Source organism: Prosopis cineraria, unplaced genomic scaffold (assembly GCF_029017545.1).
Source record: "Prosopis cineraria cultivar Desert tree isolate PC_DT_omini unplaced genomic scaffold, ASM2901754v1 PC1789, whole genome shotgun sequence".
Classification (NCBI taxonomy): Eukaryota; Viridiplantae; Streptophyta; class Magnoliopsida; order Fabales; family Fabaceae; genus Prosopis; species Prosopis cineraria.
This window is the reverse complement of record NW_026557114.1, coordinates 746-19547: the sequence shown is the minus strand read 5'-3', so window position 1 is coordinate 19547 and position 18802 is coordinate 746. Positions and strand designations below refer to the sequence as shown.

Sequence of the window (18802 nt, the reverse complement as noted above, 5' to 3'; positions counted from 1 at the left end):
GCATTTGCTTGTGGAATCACATATATACCAAAATAAATATTTTCTTGTAGTGAAAACTTGGTCTACTAAATAAATCCAAAAAACCACACACCATAGCCAAGTTTCCTAGCCACAAATCTACAAGCAAATAAAAATTCATACACAAGCCATACAATCCACACATACTCACACACATATACATAATCATATCCTACTAGCACCCTAATCCTAAATACATTACAATAGATTTTTTCAAAAGAAAGGGGTTGCAGTTCTTTACAATTCACAAACAACCCTTCGCTCTGCTCCTTTCCCTGTCCTCTAAGGAGGAAATTGATCGTGCATATATTTATCTGAAAAGTAAAATAATAAATATAAAAGCAAGTACGCCCTCCCCCATACTTGAATTAAACATTGCCCCTAATGTTTAAAGACCGAAAAAAAATAAGGAGAGAGAGCGACACTGAAACTCCCCTAACCAACAGACTTGGCGAGTTGACAAATAAAAAAACTTTGACAAAAGGATGAAAGTGACATATTCTCAAGAAAATAGGTACCTATTAATCACATCAAATAGACAAGTGGACAAGTTAGAAATAAAGAAATTAGTTACAGACTATCAAGTAAAGAGTTATCAAATATCAGTTACAAACCAAAATAGTAAATGAAGCAGTCATAAAAATAGCAAACTAACTAAAAAGAACTAAAAGGAAAAGAAATAAAGATACTAATCAAAAAGACACAAATCAAGCATAGTATAAGCTCAATTCTGTGGTGGGTTCAGCTTGAGAAAGATCTATGGATGGAATAAGAGAAGGTGCCATAAATGAGCCAGGCACATCATGACCTAGTATGTGTAAATACTGCATGATGAGGCATAAATACTCTTCTAACCTCTTGACGGCATCCACTAATGACTCCAATTGTTGATTAGCCCACACATTAAAAGGAGGAAAATGAATAAGGGTGGGTTGATTGTAACATCCTGATTTTTTTTATATAATAAAGAAATTGTGGAATTTAGGTTTTGAGAAAAAATGATAATAATAGGAATTTATATTATTTGAGGTTATTTAGAAATAATATTATGGTTAGGTATTTAATTATGAATTTAAAAATTTAAATTTAAAACCACATAAGCAATATTTAGTTAAGATATAATATATAAATAATTTTTTTATGTATGTGTTAAAAAAAAGAGAAGGTAAAGGAACAAAAAAAAGGGGCTGGAAGGTTGTTGTTTCTAAGTCCCACATTGGTTAGATGAGGGAAGAGAAGAGGTGCCTTCATGTATAAAAAGGAGGGGGTGTGTGCATTAGGAAGCATGAGAGGCTAAGATGCAATTTAGAGAAAATTGCAACTTTTGGCCCAAAGGTTTGAATAATTAAATTCAAACCTATAGTTTTTTTTAATATAATTTTGGGACTCACAATCCCATTTTTATATTATTTTTCTCTCTTCCTCTCACGTTGCTCGGTGTTTTCTCATAAGGGGGGATTATTTTCTTTTTCTTCAGGTATGTTCTAACTTTCCTGTTTAGATTAGCATTTAAAAATTTATTTAATTACAAAATTAATTTTATAGTTATTTTCTAAATAATATTAGCTTTCTAGTGATATGATTATTTTGTAGGATAGAGTAAATATTTTGATTAGGATTTTTCTATAGGATAGTTAATCTGATGATATGATGGATTAAAAATATAGGTTAAAATTCTTAGGGATATAATAAATATTATAGAATATTTTCTTGAGGTTGAAACTCATGTTTAAGAATTTTTGAGTTAAAATCTAGATCTATATGGTTGAATTTATGTGGAATCTGAGACGTAGGGATAAACCTATGATTATTAAATATTTATTTAAGTATGAATAGGTATTTTTGAGGTTATAGAAAGGTGATTTGAGGCTTCAGGATAATTCTAAAATTTTTAATTTATTTTTGGATGAATTTTTAGAATGTAGAAGGATGAAATTGTGATACTAGAAGTGAATTGAGGATAAAAAAAATAGTTCATTAGGGTACGAGAATTTTAGAAAAGAATTTGGGAAGTTAAATGAGGCATAAATCTTAAATTAGTGTTAATATGGACTATAGATTTAAGACTTTCTAACTCTTTAAATTAGAGTTATTTATTTTAATGTAAAATTAATATATAGTATTGTGAAATAATTATGTAGATTATATTGACAAAGATAGTGGTGAAAAAGGAGTTGTGAAGGGGAACTTGTTATTCAAGACACAAGGTAACCATTATTAATGTGTTGTGATGAGTGTGTTTGTGAATGGTTATGTGTTGTTTTGTTGTTTGGAAAAATTATGAATTATTAAAAATAAATACTGTATATACTTGTTTGAAATTATTGCCAAGTGGGTTAAAAATTTATTTTTGTTTATCATGATGAGATATTATTGTTCGGATATATTCCTGTTTGGATATTTGAATGATGCATGACTTGTCAGGGTATTTTAATGTATGGTGTTAATGTAAATTTCTGTTCGGTTAATTATTACCACGTGGTAAGCCCTCATTGGACCCAATGAGTGGCGTGTCGCTTGGTCCAACTCACCTTTGGCCGGGTGATTTGGTGTCCGAGCATGGTGAAAGGAGGATATAAGGTGCAGTCATGCAATTAAATACTTGTTCGATTTGTTTGAAAATATTGTTCGGTTAAATGTTTTTGTGTGCCCACTTAGCAATCGCATGATTAGTTACATCCGCATGCATCATTACATATTAATTTTTGGTTACTGGGACTTTTAAGTCTCATTCCCGTGGTTAATATTTTTACAGGAGCGAATCCGGCCGAAAAAGCACCAGAGGTGTAATTATGGTGTATGAGACACCATCTTTTATGTTGCCTCTTATTTTGGATTATACAATGTATCTTGTGCCAACTTAGGACATATCTTGTCTATGGAGCATGTAAACTCTAATCCTTTTTATTAAATGCATTTATATGTCCAAGAGGATTATGTCTGTCCCTTTTGATTCATGACCTAATTTAAATAACATGCTATGAGGATCATGTCTGTCCCTTATGGTTCTAATTGCTTTTTGAGATATTTTAAGACCTGTGGTATATTGTCTTGGATGTACCATGGTAGAAATTTTTCTACCATGATAAGGGTATGATAAGGGTTCAATGAAAAAAAAAAAAAAAATGATTTCTTGAATTAATAATTTGCGAAAAATCGGTTTGTATTTTTGAGGGTGTTACATATTGGTATCAGAGCATTATGTTTCGAGCCTATATTTTAGTAACACTTATTTAAACTTTTGTTTGAAACTATTATTTGTGTGAATTTAATATGTATTTATTATGTGTGGTGCATTGCATATAGTTGGTTGGCAATATACATTGTTATGGTGCTTCTCATTGTATGGCCATTATATAGTTAGGCTAATTTATTATTTATATCTTGTATCCTTTAGGAGGGGAGAGAAAATGCCTGTTACTCGTGGTAACTCAGGATTCCAACATGAGTACCTGCCACCTGCCACTGCCAAATGAGGAGCCTGACTTGGCGGAATTAAGAATGCTTGTAAAAACATTAACAGACAAGGTTCAAGGATACGAACAAGAAGTTGACGGAGCTAAAGAGGCAAAAGGTAACTGAAAATGGAGATAGGGCTCATGTTGAAAGTCATATGGGGGAAGGCAGTTCCTCACATCCTGCCACTCCGAGAGATCATGAGTCTAGAAGGAAGGAAATTAGGCAGGAGGAACAGAGAGCCCCACCGACCATTACTGATGTGTGGGAAACTGTTAGGAAGTTTAACCCTCCTACGTTTGATGGTAACCTTAAACCATCCGTGGTAGAGGAATGGGTGAAGAGACTCGAATCCATCTTTCGAGTAGTCACATGCACCAGCAATCAAAAAGTACAAGTAGCATTAGTGCTCCTAGTGAAAGGAGCAAGAGATTGGTGGGAGACAGCAGGGCCCAGGGATGATTCTACACTCTCTTAGGAGGAATTCAAGGAAAAATTATTCAGGCATTACTTTCCATCAGAGTTAAGGTCTGAGAAGGAAGCGGAATTCCATGCCTTTAAGCAAGGGAACCTCGATGAGGACACATTCATTGCTAAGTTTCAGGAGTTATCTAGATACTCCACGTACCTGCAGTATAGGGATGATTCTGAATGGAAGGCTAAGCGCTTATTGGAGAAGGCTAGACCAGAATTGAGGGAACAATTGGCTCATCTAGATATCCGAGATTATGATGAAATGTGCATAAAACTACAAGTAGTAGCTCGCAGTAAGAAGGAGGTTGAGAGAGAGAAGAGGGGTTATTCATATAGTAGACCCCCAACCTACCCTCGACCCACCGGAGGCATTATGAAAAAAACCATCAGGGTTCGAGTAGCTCATGGAACCAAGGAAGGCAGAAGGGTCCATTTCAAAGGGGCCAAGGACAGAGGAGCTATCATAGTAGTTATCACGGGTCACAAAGGAGCCCAACAGTATCTACCCCTGCCCCGAGTACAGCGAGCTCTCAACAGTGCACTAAATGCGGGCGTCGTCATTTCGGACAGTGCTGGGTCTATTACATTTGTGGGAAACCCGGTCACATTGCAAAGTTTTGTGGGGACAACCAGGGCTCAAATATGAAGAACCCTTCCCAATATCCTACTGTCTCTGGTCGTGTGTTTGCTCTTACTCAGGACACCATGAACTCCCCAGATGCTATTAGAGGTAACATCAAAATCCTTCATCATGATATTGTTGCACTATTTGATTCGGGTGCTACACACTCTTTTATTTCTGAAACTTGTGTAAAGAACCTTGATTTGCCTGTGTGTATTTTACCTTTTGATATGAATGTGTCTACTCCTGCGGGAGAATCTGTAAGGACTGCTAAGGCATGCCTTAACCTAGTAGTCGAGTTTAAAAATAGGAAAACAACTATGGACTTAATTATCCTACCACTGAGAGGTATGGATGTAATTGTGGGAATGAATTGGATGGCTGCAAATGGTGCTATCCTAGATTGTAGAGAGAGGAGTGTGTCTTTATCTTCTTTGTGGTGACCCCAGTCGAGACTCAAGATCATGTTTTCTTGTCGGCGGCGCAAGTTGATAGATGTATGAAGAAGGGTTGCCAGGCCTACATGGTTTTCTTCTCTATCCAAGCTGAGATTGATGAAGGCGTGAAGAATATCCCAATTGTCAAAGAATTTGCGGATGTATTTCCAGACGAAGTCTCCGGTTTACCCCCAAAGCGTGAGGTAGAGTTCTCAATTGAATTGGTACCCAGTACAGGGCCAATTTCTAAGGCTCCTTATCGGATGTCCCCTTCAGAGTTAGCGGAACTGAAAAAGCAAATTGAAGAGCTACTTGAGAAGGGTTTCATCAGACCGAGTGTTTCACCTTGGGGATCTCCAGTCCTTTTTGTAAAGAAGAAGGACGGAAGCCTCCGATTGTGCATTGATTATAGACAATTGAACAAAGTAACCATCAAGAACAAATATCCACTTTCGAGAATCGATGATTTGCTGGATCAGCTTGTGGGATCCACAGTTTTCTCAAAGATTGACTTAAGGTCAGGGTACCACCAATTGAGAGTAAGAGCAAAGGATATACCTAAGACAGCATTTCGGACGAGATATGGGCATTATGAATTCATGGTGATGCCGTTTAGACTTACGAATGCTCTTGCGGTATTCATGGATTACATGAATAGGATCTTTCGACCCTATTTAGATAAGTTTGTAGTAGTGTTTATTGATGACATTCTTATTTATTCAAAGGATGAGGAGGCTCATGGTGAGCATTTAAGAATCGTCTTGCAAGTTTTGAGGGAAAATAAGCTTTATGCCAAATTAAGCAAGTGTGAATTTTTGCTCCAAGAAGTAAAGTTTTTGGGCCATGTTGTGTCCAGAGATGGAGTTGCGGTGGATCCTAGCAAGATTGATGCAGTGATGAAGTGGGAACAGCCAAAATCTGTGATGGAGATACGAAGTTTTCTAGGTTTAGCAGGTTATTATCGTCGCTTTATTAAGGGATTTTCGCAAATTGCGATGCCCTTAACTAAGCTGACTAAGAAGGATGCCCCATTTATTTGGACTGACAAATGTGAAGCTGCTTTCCAAGAATTAAAAAAGAGGTTAACCACTACTCCAGTGTTGACTATTCCTGACCCTGTGGTGCCGTACACTCTGTACACTGATGCTTCTTTAAAGGGTTTAGGATGTGTTTTGATGCAAAATGACCGAGTGGTTGCCTATTCCTCCAGACAGTTGAGACCACACGAGGAAAATTACCCTACTCATGATTTGGAGTTAGCTGCAGTTGTGTTTGCTCTGAAGATATGGAGACACTACTTGTATGGATCTAAGTTTCAAATCTTCAGTGACCAAAGAGCCTGAAGTATTTATTTGATCAAAAAGAGCTTAATATGAGGCAGCGACGATGGATGGAATTTCTGAAGGATTATGACTTTGAATTACATTACTATCCGGGTAAGGCTAACGTGGTAGCTGACGCCTTAAGTAGGAAGACTATTCATGCTGCACATTTGATGGTTCATGAATATCATTTGTGGAACAGTTTTCATGATGTTCCAGTAGATGTGATTGAACATCAAATGGCCACACTCCAGGTAGCAGACTTTGAGAGCAAATTATGGGAAGATCTCAGAGTCTCACAGCAGAGTGATGACTACTTGAGGAATATAAGGAAGGAGATAGTGGTAGGTAAGGCCCAAATTTTACCATCTCTGATGACACAGAGATGAGGTATAAAGGTAGAATTTGTGTACCTAATGATCCAAGATTAAGGAATATCTTTTAGAAGAAGCTCATAGGAGCAAATATACAATTCATCCTGGTATAACTAAAATGTACCATGATTTGAACGAGGTTGGTGGTGGCCAGGAATGAAAAGAGATGTAACGAATTTGTTTCTAGATGTTTAACGTGTCAGAAGATAAAGATAGAACATCAGAAGCCAGCTGGAACACTGCAACCGTTAGATATTCCAAAGTGGAAATGGGATGATATTTCCATGGATTTCATCACTGGACTACCAAGAACACCCTCGAGTAAGGATGCTATTTGGGTGATAGTAGACCGACTCACCAAATCGGCTCACTTTTTGGCGATCAAGTTTACCTCTACATTAGAGAAATTTGCTGAGATATACATTAAGGAGATAGTTAGACTTCATGGTATACCCTCTAGAATTGTGTCAGATCGTGACCCAAGGTTCACTTCAAACTTTTGGGGTGCGCTACAGAAAGCTATGGGTACCAGACTGAGTTTTAGCACCGCATACCACCCCCAAACAGATGGACAAACAGAGAGGACAATCCAGACTTTGGAGGACATGTTGAGAGCTTGTGCCATTGAACTACCAGGTAGTTGGGATAATCATTTGCCATTAGCTGAATTTGCCTATAATAACAACTATCATTCTAGTATTGGGATGGCGCCTTATGAGGCCTTGTATGGCAGGAAGTGTAGATCGCCTTTGTGTTGGACAGAATTAAGTGAGAGGAGTATCATTGGTCCAGAAATTATAGAGCAGACCACCCAGAAGATTGCAATGATTAAGCAAAAATTGCTAACAGCTCAGAGTCAACAGAAGAGCTATGCTGATAAGAGAAGACGGCCGTTAGAGTTTCAAGTAGGAGATCATGTATTTTTGAAGGTTTCTCCGGTGACAGGCATTGGTAGATCCATTAAGGCAAAGAAGTTGACACCTAGATTTATGGGCCCATATGAGATCTTGGAGCGAATTGGACCTGCTGCATATAGAGTTGCATTGCCTCCACAGATTGCAGGTATCCATAATGTGTTCCACGTATCACAGTTGAAGAAGTACAACCCGGATCCCTCCCATGTTATTGAACCTGAAGAAGTAGAATTGAGGGAGAATTTGACCTTTAGATCCGAACCGGAGTGAATTGAGGACTTTAAGGACAAACAACTGCGTAATAAGACCATCCGACTCGTGAAGGTGATTTGGAAGGGTGGAGCCCTAGGTGATGCTACTTGGGAAACCGAGGAGAGTATGAGGCGAGATTATCCATATTTATTTGCTTAGGTACATAGTTTCTATGCTTATCTATTAAATTTTGAGGACAAAATTTCTAAAATGAGAGGAGAATTGTAACATCCTGATTTTTTTTATATAATAAAGAAATTGTGGAATTTAGGTTTTGAGAAAAAATGATAATAATAGGAATTTATATTATTTGAGGTTATTTAGAAATAATATTATGGTTAGGTATTTAATTATGAATTTAAAAATTTAAATTTAAAACCACATAAGCAATATTTAGTTAAGATATAATATATAAATAATTTTTTTATGTATGTGTTAAAAAAAAAGAGAAGGTAAAAGGAACAAAAAAAAAAGGGGGTGGAAGGTTGTTGTTTCTAAGTCCCACATTGGTTAGATGAGGGAAGAGAAGAGGTGCCTTCATGTATAAAAAGGAGGGGGTGTGTGCATTAGGAAGCATGAGAGGCTAAGATGCAATTTAGAGAAAATTGCAACTTTTGGCCCAAAGGTTTGAATAATTAAATTCAAACCTATAGTTTTTTTTAATATAATTTTGGGACTCACAATCCCATTTTTATATTATTTTTCTCTCTTCCTCTCACGTTGCTCGGCGTTTTCTCGCAAGGGGGGATTATTTTCTTTTTCTTCAGGTATGTTCTAACTTTCCTGTTTAGATTAGCATTTAAAAATTTATTTAATTACAAAATTAATTTTATAGTTATTTTCTAAATAATATTAGCTTTCTAGTGATATGATTATTTTGTAGGATAGAGTAAATATTTTGATTAGGATTTTTCTATAGGATAGTTAATCTGATGATATGATGGATTAAAAATATAGGTTAAAATTCTTAGGGATATAATAAATATTATAGAATATTTTCTTGAGGTTGAAACTCATGTTTAAGAATTTTTGAGTTAAAATCTAGATCTATATGGTTGAATTTATGTGGAATCTGAGATGTAGGGATAAACCTATGATTATTAAATATTTATTTAAGTATGAATAGGTATTTTTGAGGTTATAGAAAGGTGATTTGAGGCTTCAGGATAATTCTAAAATTTTTAATTTATTTTTGGATGAATTTTTAGAATGTAGAAGGATGAAATTGTGATACTAGAAGTGAATTGAGGATAAAAAAAATAGTTCATTAGGGTACGAGAATTTTAGAAAAGAATTTGGGAAGTTAAATGAGGCATAAATCTTAAATTAGTGTTAATATGGACTATAGATTTAAGACTTTCTAACTCTTTAAATTAGAGTTATTTATTTTAATGTAAAATTAATATATAGTATTGTGAAATAATTATGTAGATTATATTGACAAAGATAGTGGTGAAAAAGGAGTTGTGAAGGGGAACTTGTTATTCAAGACACAAGGTAACCATTATTAATGTGTTGTGATGAGTGTGTTTGTGAATGGTTATGTGTTGTTTTGTTGTTTGGAAAAATTATGAATTATTGAAAATAAATACTGTATATACTTGTTTGAAATTATTGCCAAGTGGGTTAAAAATTTATTTTTGTTTATCATGATGAGATATTATTGTTCGGATATATTCCTGTTTGGATATTTGAATGATGCATGACTTGTCAGGGTATTTTAATGTATGGTGTTAATGGAAATTTCTGTTCGGTTAATTATTACCACGTGGTAAGCCCTCATTGGACCCAATGAGTGGCGTGTCGCTTGGTCCAACTCACCTTTGGCCGGGTGATTTGGCGTCCGAGCATGGTGAAAGGAGGATATAAGGTGCAGTCATGCAATTAAATACTTGTTCGGTTTGTTTGAAAATATTGTTCGGTTAAATGTTTTGTGTGCCCACTTAGCAATCGCATGATTAGTTACATCCGCATGCATCATTACATATTAATTTTTGGTTACTGGGACTTTTAAGTCTCATTCCCCGTGGTTAATATTTTTACAGGAGCGAATCCGGCCGAGAAAGCACCAGAGGTGTAATTATGGTGTATGAGACACCATCTTTTACGTTGCCTCTTATTTTGGATTATACAATGTATCTTGTGCCAACTTAGGACATATCTTTTCTATGGAGCATGTAAACTCTAATCCTTTTTATTAAATGCATTTATATGTCCAAGAGGATTATGTCTGTCCCTTTTGATTCATGACCTAATTTAAATAACATGCTATGAGGATCATGTCTGTCCCTCATGGTTCTAATTGCTTTTTGAGATATTTTAAGACCTGTGGTATATTGTCTTGGATGTACCATGGTAGAAATTTTTCTACCATGATAAGGGTATGATAAGGGTTCAATGAAAAAAAAAAAAAAAAAATGATTTCTTGAATTAATAATTTGCGAAAAATCGGTTTGTATTTTTGAGGGTGTTACATTGATTGACTTCTTCCCCTTGTTCTACTAGAGACTCCTCTACCCGAGATGACTTGGCATGCATTTTGTGGTACTTGATAGGCTAACGGGGTTATTGTTGATCCTCATCATTAGTAATGGAAACCTTAGCAGTAAGAAGTAACTCAGTAATCAAATGAAGGAAGGCATATGCTACCTTATTCTTGACATTGATACACCACTTCATAGAGGCATAGATAATAGCAGTTAAATCAATTAATTTTCTCTCCATAATGCAATAGATGAGGAAAGAATGATCCTTGTTCATTTCTAATGCATTTGATGTGGGCCTAACATTGTGAGCCACAAAATGAAACCAAAATGTGTTTTGCCTTGTAAGTATACCCCTCAATAGCCCCCTTTCACAAAAGCCAACAGATTCAAAACATAAACGCTTGGCCAATGCAACCCAATTAGGTGTAAAGGTATTCGTCTTGTATTAGCGATAAAGACAGTCAGCAGTGAAAGGGGAGCCATAATAATTCTGAATAACCTCAGCATTAATAACTACTTCCTTGTCGCACACCTAATAAATGTCATTACAGCAATGAAATGTATTCACATAAAATTCCCTAACTAAAGCAGGGATATAATATTGGAATTTTATATTTGTCAAATACTGGTCCATCCCCTTTGCACCATTGTTTAAAAGCCAGCTTTGGAGCATAAAATTGCACAATAACAATTAGAAATAAAATTATTAGATCCCATAAGAGAGAGAAATATATCCTAGCATGCGTGATTCATGAATTTCTCATTTGAATGGTTGCTTTGACTTCTTAGCAGCTTTCTGAGCAAAGAAGAAGGGACAGTCTTGCGTTTAGCTATACTCTTGCGACCCATTATTAAAACATAAATACAAGACAAGTCACCATAAGTCACAATAAACAAACCACCATAAAAGTAATCACACCAAAAATTAAATGAAGACAACTAAGTGGAAACAAGAGTCACGCCAACATGTGAAAGTAGGCAAGTCAAAATAAAGGCCCCACTCAAATCATGAGAACATGTCATCCATCAATAAATAACAAAGTAAGAATAACTAACTTTCAACATAAGGAAACAAAAAATGAAATTTTAAGATTTAGTGCCAAAAATTGATAAAGTCAAAGAATATTTAACTAAACAAGTGTACCTTAGTAGTACAACACTACTACAGAAAGGTGTATAATTGACGCCCTATGATTGACATTTATTTAACAAAATGACAAATAAAAAAGGCGGAGAATACTTGATAGTTTTTACGAAACAAGCGTCAAATATTTAAGTAAATACTTGATGGTAATTTAAAGATAACCATCAAGTATATATATTTGACATTTTTTATAAATAACCGTCATATAAAGCTAAAATTTACATGTCAGTCTTCAATAAACAAACGTCAAATTAATAGTAGAAAAAAAATTAAATTTTTTCACATACTTGACGCTTATTTTGAAATAACCGTCAAGTTTGTCTGCCATATACTTGACGGTTGTTTTAAAACAAGCGTCATATATGTAATACTTGATGGTTATTATGAAATAACCGTCAAGTATTGTTATTTAAATTCCCTCCAGATTTTTTTTTCACTCTCCATTTTTGCAAATCCTTTGTCTTCAGAAACAAACCCAGAGCCACCGAAACCCATTTTTCATCACTCTAACTACCAAAAAACACATTGTCAGTCTCGATTCTTGAGGGCTTTTTGATTCTCGGCCTCCATAAGTCTCGTGGGCACTCGTTCGTTTGGATTCTCGGTCTCTATCACTCTGTAATAGACTCTTGTCTCTATTTTTCTGCACAGTCGGTGTTCCCTCTTCTTATTGAGGTAGGTTCTTGCTTTCTCAATCATTAATCTTCATTTTAAATGTAGGGGTTGTTGATTTTGATTTTCATACGTAATAAATAATTTTTGTGTTATTTATTTGATCTGCATTATTGTTCTTCCCAGTGAGTGTTTGAAGTTTTGAGTTTTTAGGTACTTAATTATTGAATTAAGGGATCATCCAATTATTTTGTTGATATGAGGAGATTCATTAAGGATATGAAAATAGTATACCACCTAATTACCTTGTTTTTAATATTTTTGATATTTTAAATTGATATTTATATAGTGTTTGATGTGGTTTAATATGATTTTAATTAAAATTGAGTTTCTTATTAATGTTGTTATTATGGTTGTTGGATCATATATAGTCTCATTATGGATAACTTGATTTTTTTAAAGGCATAAAGACCTAGTAATACTCATTTTAAGCCGTTATATATACTATTAATTTTTTTTAAATTATTCTTGAATATAACTTTATGTGTTTGTTGTTGTGGATGCTATTGTTGTTGTCATTTAGATTAATAAGAAGAGGGGATAAGGCCTGAGAAACTCTCTTTTTTAAGTTGTTATGCTGCCAAAATTATTTCAATGGCTAGCATTAAAATATACTTATTAGTTTTAAACAAGATTAAAGTGGGAATGTGCAAACATGTGGTTAGTGACTTATTGACTAATTGATCTTTGTATCTAATTCTCCTACTATCTAGGAGTAGTCAAAGTCACTAATCATATTTCCCTCTTAATCTTTCTAGGAACTATGGATAAGGAATGGATGTTTGTCAATCGTCTATCTAAGAATATTGGGATGGGGTGGCAAATTTTGTTAAACTTGCAGTTAAACATGTGGAGGATCCTACTAGGATTGTTTGCCCATGTTTAAAGTGTGGTCTGTGAAGCGGGTTAGTCCAGATACTTATGAAGAACACCTAGTGATTAATGGGATGGATCAAAGTTACAAGTGTTGGACAATGCATGGAGAGACAGAGATGATATTGGTTGCAGCCAGAAGCATAGTGAAAGCTATGCATCATCTGCCAGAAGCATAGTGAAAGCTATGCATCATCTCCTGATGATTTTGACACATACACACTTGAGGAAGATTGTCTTGAACAGATGGCCAAAGTAGTTGAAGAGGACCTCGAGGATTATTTAGAAATGTTTGAAAAGTTGAAAAGTGATGCGGAGACACCATTGTATATTGGTTGTAGTGCATCAAAGTTGTCAGCAATGTTAAAATTGTACAACATGAAGGCAAAACATGGATGGAGTGATGCATACTTTACTGAGTTGCTTGGGTATTTGAAAGTAGAATTACTTCCTAAGGAAAATGAGCTTCCTTGTCGAACATATGACGCAAAACAAGTATTGCAATCAATTGGCATGAGTTATGAAAAGATAAACTCGTGCCCTAATGATTTCCTTTTATTTCGGAATGAATATGCGTCGTTAACCGAGTGTCCGAAGTGTAATGCCTTACACTACAAGCAGAATGAATCAAGTCCCACGAAGGCACTATGGTAGTTTCCAATCGTGCCTAGATTTAGACGCATGTATAGCAGTGCAGAAATTGCAAAAAACTTAACATGGCATGCGGATGAAAGGATAAAAGATGGCATGCTTCGTCATCCTGCTGATTCTCCACAATGGAGAAAGATTGATTATGAGTATCCTGAATTTGGGGAAGAGAGTAAGAATCTATGCCATGCATTGTCTACCAACAGGATGAATCCTCATGGGATTCAAAGCAGTAGCCACAGCACTTGGCTAGTCCTTTTAGTGATTTATAACCTTCCTCCATGGCTTTGCATGAAGCGCAAGTATATGATGTTGTCCATGCTAATTGCGGGACCCAAGCAACCTAGGAATGACATAGACATATATTTGGCTCCTCTAATTGATGACTTGAAGATCATGTGGGAGTTAGGTATAGAGGTATATGATGGGTATAGAGAAGAAAGATTTAATTTGAGAGCTATGCTCTTCGGTACAATCAATGACTTTCCTGCTTATGGCAATCTGTTAGGGTATAGCATTAAAAGGCAACTTGGATGCCCTATTTGTGAAGAGGGAACACATTCTATGAGGCTTCAGCATGGGATGAAGAATGTTTACCTCGGCCACCATAGGTTTTTTCACCAAGAACATCATTATCGGTAGTTGAGAAAAGCATTCAATGGAAATTCAAAAGAAGGTAAGACACATTTACCGTTAACTGGTGATGAGTTATTTAAGAAGATTAAGGATTTGGATATTGAATTTGGCAAACCATTTGCAAGGCACCTTGGGACAACTGGATGGAAGAAGAGATCTATTTTCTTTGAACTCCCTTTTGGACCACCTTAGATGTTCGGCATTTTCTTGATGTCATGCATATTGAAAAAAATATCTATGAGAGTCTTATTGGGACTTTACTCCAAGTGTCAGGAAAACAAAAGATGGCATAAAGTAAGGTTGGACATGGTCTCTTTAGGAATAAGAGAAGAATTAGCACCCCAAGATAAGGGGAACCGTACCTTTCTCCCTCTGGTAGCTTATACGCTATCTAAGAAAGAGAAAACTGCATTTTGTGAGTTCCTTAATATAGTTAAAGTTCCTGAGGGTTACTCTTCAAACATAAAAAATATTGTATTAATGAAAGATTTGAAGTTAAAGGGCTTAAAGTCTCACGATTGCCATGTTTAATGGAGGATTTCATTCCAGTTGCTATATGTGCAATTTTACCCCTTAAAGTACGAGGGACGATCACTAAGTTATGTTTGTTTTTCAAGTCCATTTGCAGTAAAGTGATTAACCCATATAAGTTGCCACGGTTGTAAGCTCGAATTGTATTAAACATGTGTGAGCTTAAGATGTATTTTCCACCGACATTCTTTGATATTATGATCCACCTAACTGTTCACTTGGTTAAGGAGGTTCAAATGTGCGGGCCGGCTTATTTAAGATGGATGTATCCTATTGAGCGCTATATGAATATTTGAAAGGCTATATGAAAAATCGAAGTCGACCGGAGGGTTGTATTGTTGAATAGTATATTTGTGAAGAGGCTGTTGACTTTTGTACTGAATACCTGAGTCATATTAGCTATGTTGGGCTTCTAAAGTCTCGAATACTGTTGACTTTTAATAATATTTATTTAATTTTATTTTAACAAGACTTTAGAATGTGTAACACTCCTAGAAAAAGGCTTTAGGGTTTCTAATGCTCTTAAAAAAAAAAAGCTTAGGAGTAAATTGGCATCAAAAGATATTATCAAAGTCTTACAAGTCTTACTTGTCATGGTGCATAGGTCTCATGCACATGTCATATCAATACAAAATAATAAAGTTAACAAGTGACTACTAGAAAATTTTTTACTCCATAATAAAATAGTTCAAGGATAAAATTGCCCTATTTATTAGTTCAGGGTGCCCAAAGCTCCTCAAAAAAAATAGTTCAAGGATAAAAATACACCTTAATCTAAAAAAGGTTTAGGGTCTTAGATACTTTTAGATCTATAGTTTAAGCATAAAATTGCCCTTAACCCATATGTTATTAGTCCAACCAAATTAACAAGAATAATGAAACTTTTAGTCTTTCAAGTTTTTCTCAATTGTCAATTTGGTCATTCAAGTTTAATTAATATTTATCAATTTGATCCTCAAGTTGTTTAAATTATCAATTTGATTCTTAATTTTTAGTTAAAGAAGATGTAACACTATTAAAATTTGCTGACATAAATAACAAAATATTCATAACAATCATGTAGAATAATATTAAAAACATGTATAATTATTTATGTCAAAAAAATGGACCAAAAATTTTTAAAAATAAAAGTACAAAATGCATCTAAGTAAACTATAAAAATTAAAATTATTTAATGGCTAATTTATTCTCATTTATATATATATACTTGTCAAGTTATCAACATACTTTACTAATTAAATTAATTTTAAGAGTTGATTTTTATTTTAAAATTAAAGGACTAATGAGATAATTTAAAAAATATATAAAGAATTAAGTTGATAAAAATTAAACTTGTGGCACAAATTTTAACTGGGATAAATTTAAAGGATTAAAAATTTTGTTACCCAAAAACAAAACAAAAAATAAATGACAATGCCTATAACATGAAAAATAGAAATTTTTTCTTCCAGCCCGAAAAATTTGAAAGTCGGCTTAGGAAAGTGATGCTTGCATATTGATTATTTCCTTAGGACTTAATTAATTTTACACTAAAATCTATATATATATATATATTTAAATACATTATTAAATATTTTCTTGGAAATTGAAAAAGTTTCGCATTGTTATATTTTAATAATTTTTTAATTTATAAATTATCTTAAATAATTTTAAAAAAATAATTTAATCTCCATTTTGAAACTTTTTTATCAACAATTTTCCTTAAAAAATTGAGTCTTTCATATTTTTTTAAGTATCTTAAAAGAAGGTTGTATATTTTTTTATTATAACAACAAATAGTTAATTTAAAAAAAATTAAAATTTCCTTAAAAAATAATAATTTGGATATTCAAACAGATCCAAATAAGTCCAAAACTTGAGGTGTCATAATCAAGCCTTATTATGAGGGTTTTTAATAAATTTGAGTTTCAATAAGCTTTAACGAATATGCTCGAATTAGGCATGAGCATTGGTTTGATTTGGTCAGTTCAATGCCAAATTTTCCAAAACCAATCAATCAAATTACAAAAATGTTTGGACATAATCAAACCGATATACTTGATTAAATTGAAATAAAAGAACTGAATTATAACAATTCGGTTTGATTGGTCTATTTGGTTTATAAGCCCTAAATACAAAAAAATTAAACAAACATTCAAACAATGCCAAGCATTTAGAAAGGGAGATATTTAGTGAAGCCACTATTGTAAAGAATTCAGAACTTGAAGAAATCAAAGCTTGAAGAAACCAAAACATCAAATCAGAAAAATGTTCAAACATTAAAGGTAGAATAAAAAAATCATTAAGGCACAAAGAAACCCAAAACAAAAACCCAAATGACAAATTAGAGAGTTGTAAAGGTGATGAAGTCTCCAAAAGTTGAAGCCTAACTCAATGAGAAAGGGAGAAAGGGCAAGATAGAAGAAGTGGAGCCTATGAGAGGTGAGAGATGTGGTGAGTTAATCATTATTGAATTAATAGAGATTGATGGTGTTGGAGCAGGAGATCATGGTGGTAAGGGTGCAGGAGCTTGTTGGCAGCGTGGGCGATAACCTAAGGGAAGGAACTAGTCGATAGCATTGAGAGGAGTAGACGTCAGCTAGAGGGGTGAACATGAAAGAAAACCATATATAGAGAGAAAGAGAGGTCATAGGGAAAGGAGAACGCGACAGAGGGTGTGAAAATGTGGGGAGTGAGTATTGGAGTTTCATAAATTCTCATTAGTTAGTTTGTATGTTTACTTTTTTATGTATAAAATTAAAAAAATAAAATAAAATAAAATAATTAATAAGTTATATATAATTTATGAATTAATAAAATTATTTTATTTATATGAATCATAATTCGATTGGTTGTCTATTCAATTTTAAATTTACTAACTAAATCGAATCAATCAACATAAATTTTTCTTTAAAACAAACTAAAATGAGCCAAAAAATTTAGACTGAATAAAATAGATAAAATTTAATTCGACTCGATGTGATTTTCAGTTTTGATTTGATTTTACTCATTCCTACCTCAAATGGCCAGAATCATAGTTGATCTACCTAGTCGTTCCATTGAGGTTCACCCTCCCCTCATCCATGGGGGGCTCTCTGCGAGTCAAAGTGATGCAATCGACAGCATCTCTATCTCAGCATAGGCCGAGTGTAAAGGCGAGAGATTGTTTAGGCTAGGCACATTAATGTGTGTAGTAATTACGGTTTGCGGGTTGGCAAGGTCAATGAGCACTGATGGCGATGATTAGGAGAGACTTATGATCGGTGAAGGGTGGAGACTTATGGGTGTGTAAGGGTGATGGATCGTCGATGAGGATTGGATTTCAATTAATGAATGAATGGTGGCTTCTCGATTGCGTCGTTGCCGATGAAGATCTTGGATGATCAGTGATGATATTGAACGATATGAAGGAGGGGCCTCTATCTCTCCTTTGAGGCAGTGGTAAATTTAGACTATTTAATTTAATATTTTTATTTTTATTTATATTTAAAATATATATATATATATATTATTAAAAATTTAATAAATATACTTATCAATCTGATAGTCTAAATTTAATATAAATAATTTAAATTTAATAAAAAAATTTAAATTAATTTTTTAATTATATTCTAGACAGTGCAACTATATTCTGAACAGAACGGTAAATTTATTAAAAAAATTTAATATTAAATTTAGATCATCTATATTAAATCTAACTATTAAATTGATAAGTATATTTATTAAAAAATTTTATAATTTTTATATATTTTTCATTTTAAAAATATAAATAAAAATAAAAATTTTAAATTTGAATTATCTAAATATTAAACCTCTACCTCAAAAGAAAGGCAGAGGAGGCTTCTCTCAAAAGAGAGAAGCCCATTTTTGAGAGAAGCCCATTCCGACTGGGTTCTGCGATGGAAATGGAAAATAAAAGGTAAGCAAGGCAGGGGATTTTTGAGTCGTTATGGGTTATTGGATT

The 18802-nt window shown here is 34.0% G+C and overlaps 1 long non-coding RNA gene across 1 annotated transcript; it reads left to right on the top strand.

Moving 5' to 3' along the window:
- The first annotated feature begins 8222 nt into the window (after positions 1-8222).
- Positions 8223-10091, top strand: LOC129300886 (uncharacterized). Its single transcript, XR_008590857.1, has 3 exons — positions 8223-8636; positions 9301-9366; positions 9915-10091. It is a non-coding gene; the product is annotated as an uncharacterized LOC129300886 (long non-coding RNA).
- The last annotated feature ends 8711 nt before the right edge of the window (positions 10092-18802 follow it).